Source organism: Nematolebias whitei, chromosome 6, assembly GCF_014905685.2.
Source record: "Nematolebias whitei isolate Nwh7 chromosome 6, NemWhi1, whole genome shotgun sequence".
In the NCBI taxonomy this organism is placed as follows: Eukaryota; Metazoa; Chordata; class Actinopteri; order Cyprinodontiformes; family Rivulidae; genus Nematolebias; species Nematolebias whitei.
In genome coordinates this window covers 33,454,910-33,458,809 of record NC_056503.1, presented here as the reverse complement: position 1 = coordinate 33,458,809, position 3,900 = coordinate 33,454,910, and the positions used below count along the sequence as shown (strand labels likewise).

Below are 3,900 nucleotides of genomic sequence, written 5' to 3'. Positions count from 1 at the left end.
TTTCCCATTTTAACCTCTACTATCCACAGACAGTTGAACCCACCAGTCAAGAACACAACAAAAAGACAAATAATTTTAGAGTTCTACTCTAAACTCCCAAACTTTCTTTGGGCTTTCGTAAGCCCATCTAATCTATCCATAACACTACCATGAACAGTGACACAAACGAACTTTGGCTAGCTGAAAAACAGTTCCCAGGTATTAAACAGATACTCTTATTTATGTTGAACGATATATATACACTACACTAAATTTTCTCAGACAACCGGCTTTACAATATACAAAACGCCTCATGTCCTGTGGATCACATCCCCGTCAGCAGTTTAGAAACAGACTCATCGACCTGAGGCTAGGCATGGACCGGTTTTTAAAAAGTCACCGAGTCAAAACGACTGCTCAGCTGTCAAACTGTTTCTAAAGTTTCAGGACTTTCTTTTTAAGGCGTCATCCCACAGTTTAGACGCTTATCATCCTGTGATTGGTGCCGAGCTGGTTTTAAGATGTACCATGTTCTTTTAAGAGTCCATCCATCAATCCATTATCTTTACCCGCATATTCCTTTGTGGGTCACTGGGGTCACTGGTGCTTATATCCAGCAGTCACTGTGCGAGAGGCAAGGGTCACCTTGGACAGGTCTCAGTCCATCACTGGGATATTAAGAATCACATTATATAAATGTCCCGATCTTGTTGCCATGTTGTTTCCACAGTTATAATGTTTTAAAACTAATTATATCCTCACAGCAGTTTGAATCCAGACGCATCACCCTGAGCAAGAGTTGGTTTTAAAAAGTCACCGTGTCAAAACAACCCAAATGATCTGCTATGATGTTCCTACGGGTTTATTTTTGACTTATCTAACATCACAGTTTAAAGTCAGCCTGATCATGCTGGGGCTAAGTTTGAGCTCATGACTGATTTAAGGTATAACAGGAATTAGAAACGTTGCAGTTAAAGAACTTTTTGTCCTACCGTTCCTACGTGTTTGCTTTTGTGTTTTTACGTCAGAGACACCGCGGGGCTTTCTCTAGCGGTGCGCTGCATCGACACCCTTTCCGCCACGTGCCGCTTGCTGCGAGCTGGAAGTCATGTAAAGACCAAAGGCCGTGACCCGAAAAGCAAGAAGCGAGTAAAGATAATGGATGGATGAAAACAGAGCAGGCCATTAATAAACTCGTACTTGGTGAAAAACACCAACACACTAAACAAATGTTAAGCTAACGGGTTACCATGTCTCCATGTCTACCAGTAACCAGAACATCCACCTGCAGCCTTACTGAGATGAACAACTTGGATAATTAACTAACATCAGCTTGTCAGGCTTCTGATGTTACTTTACACCAAGGAGAACAGTGAAGAGAGAATATCCCTAACAATTATTGTTTTCACTGGTATAATCACATTTAACTTGTATTTGTTCCACATTTTTGCATTTATTCTTGTTTACATCTGTAAAAAATAAAACTTTAAAATGATCTGCTGACTCTCACAGCTGATTTAAAAAGAGGATGTCTCTCAAATCACTCCTTTATCTTCTATTAATCCCTTTCTTTGTGCATCAACTTGAAAGAAACGATAAATATAATTGTCAATCTATGAAAGGCTTTAATATTACTATAGCCAAACTTTGTCTAGAACAACTGTAGAAGCTATTAAGATGTCATCTTGAGATAATAAAACTAGTTTAATCACAAATTATCCGATAAAAAAAAAAACATTTTGTTTACTTCATATACCAAGTTAATTGTGATAAAACAGAGTGAGTTGTTCTATGAGAGTAATACATTAATCATCGGTGAATGTTCCATCATGTGATATTTTCAACTTAAATCAGTTCACCGTCTTAAGTTTGGACGTGATTTTGAAACAGTTTTAACACTTTTATGTCAAAATACTTGAGAAAAATTTCGAGGCAATGAGATAATCAATAAATAACTTGGTATTACGACATAAGATTCTAAAACGTCTATGGGTGTTCATTGTGTTTTATGTAAGTTACATTAAAATACTGTGAAAGAAGTAGTACATATGGTTGAATGCAATCAAATCATTTAAAAATTATGTTTGTTGCTTTATTCAAGGTTATAATACCGTTAATTACCAGCCCATGCCCAGCTGTGGCTACAAAGCTCTACATCCTCTCATCCCCCATCACAGATTATTTGGTCTCCCACATAGGCCGAAGTCTCTCACACAACTTGTGACTTTTTTCACCGACAGTCAGATCTCTGCTTGCACAGACCCAATCAGTTAGCGTCTAAACAACCATCATCACCAACGTCAAAGAAACCAAGACGGATATTCAATCAGTAGGAAATTTGGGACAACTTTGTCCAATTTTTGTGGCGTTAATGGAAAACACAGGTCATGATGTTGGACAATACATGCTGTCCAAGAAGGAACATGTACCTTTTAAAGGGAACTGTTGAGTTTAGCACTTTGTAACACCGAGGGAATACCGTTCATGTTTTTGTGTGTGTGTTGGGTGTGTGTGGGGGTGAATGTATGGCACTTTCCAGGGATGTCTGCAAGGTTAGAGACATGTGCTTAAGACACAGAAAGATAGGCTACAAAGGTTTGAAAGACACCTCACAAACATTCAGTTAGCCTCCGAGTACACTCAGGTTAATTAGCCTTATCACTGATAAAGAAACGAAACAAAGAAATAAGTGTGCATGCATATGATTCAGTCAGATTATTCTTTTTTTTCTCCTTTTTGACCTCAACTGAAAAACAAGGTGCACCTCTGTGTAAACAAATGAACACATTTAGGTCAAAGACCAACAAGCCATGACAAAAACAAACGACACACGTCATGACTCTTGGTCGGTCGACGCACCATATCAGTCCTGACGACTGCTCCGCACATTTACCTTACGCTGACATTCAAAATGTGTCTGGTGAATAAAGGTTGGTTGCCTTTGCAGAACAAACGGCAGTCTTTAACGTAAAGATGCTTCTTTTCGGTTGTTGCGTGACACTGTGCATGAACTTAACATGAAAACCTGTTGGACAACTCTTCTTCCTCTGTTGACGTGCAGATTTTTCCCAAACCAGTTCAAAGTTGGTTTTCTGTTCTGCTCGTGATGTTACTTCCACGAGGGATGACCACTAATCTTGTACTCGACACCAGCATGATCCAGTTCAACCTGCACAAAGATCCACAGAAAACAACAAATCTGATTTGTTGGAAAAGGTCAAACTCTGTGAAAACTTGGATGACATTGTGTTTTTATTATTATTATTATTATTTTGGAGGGTTAAAATGAGTGACGATCTAATCAACGAACAGTAGCAGTGATAAGTGTGATAATCAGTAATAAACAAATTGATAATAAAGGTGATAATAAACTGACTAATGTTTTGACATTGACTCTTTATCAGAGTCAAGGTCAACTCCAGCTCTCTTTATTTTAAAAGTTTGTTGCCCTTCAGCTGTGAGGTTCGCAGCAAGCTCTTCTATCCAAAGTGAGAGCTGATAAGATCCACTGGGACGATGGAGAAGTTCAGCATTTTGCCCCTGAAGACTTCAACAAAAGGCAGGTTTGAAGATTTAACCCCAATATTCCATCTGGTAGATAACCACTGTACCACTGAACCAAAACTGCACTGAGCCCTAGTCCTTCAGGACTTGATTCTTCCTCTGTTGTTGCTTTTAGAGTTTGTCTAGTTATCATCTGCCACCATGAAATGTGGCCCATAATGTGTCAGAGTGTACATGTCTGATTTTTAGCAAACTGTTTCATAAATCAGTGGATATAACTCAATAAAATTATGACATAGTCATTGGATGTACATTTACAACGATTCAGTACATTGGAGGCATCTCCATCACCTACTCTGAGTGCTCACAGATGAACATGCAAGGTCATTTTTATAAATAAATAAATAAATAAATATC

At 38.5% G+C, this 3,900-nt stretch overlaps 1 protein-coding gene across 1 annotated transcript in view; it reads right to left on the bottom strand.

Annotated features, from left to right (window-relative positions):
• Window positions 1-2,285: 2,285 nt before the first annotated feature.
• The window catches only part of LOC119410645 (muscleblind-like protein 1), a 61,218-nt gene continuing 59,603 nt past the window's right edge, over window positions 2,286-3,900 (bottom strand). Inside the window, exon 10 of the mRNA XM_037677530.1 lies at window positions 2,286-3,148. The gene's annotated coding sequence lies outside the window, so the exon portion shown is untranslated. The remainder of the gene's footprint in view (window positions 3,149-3,900) is intronic.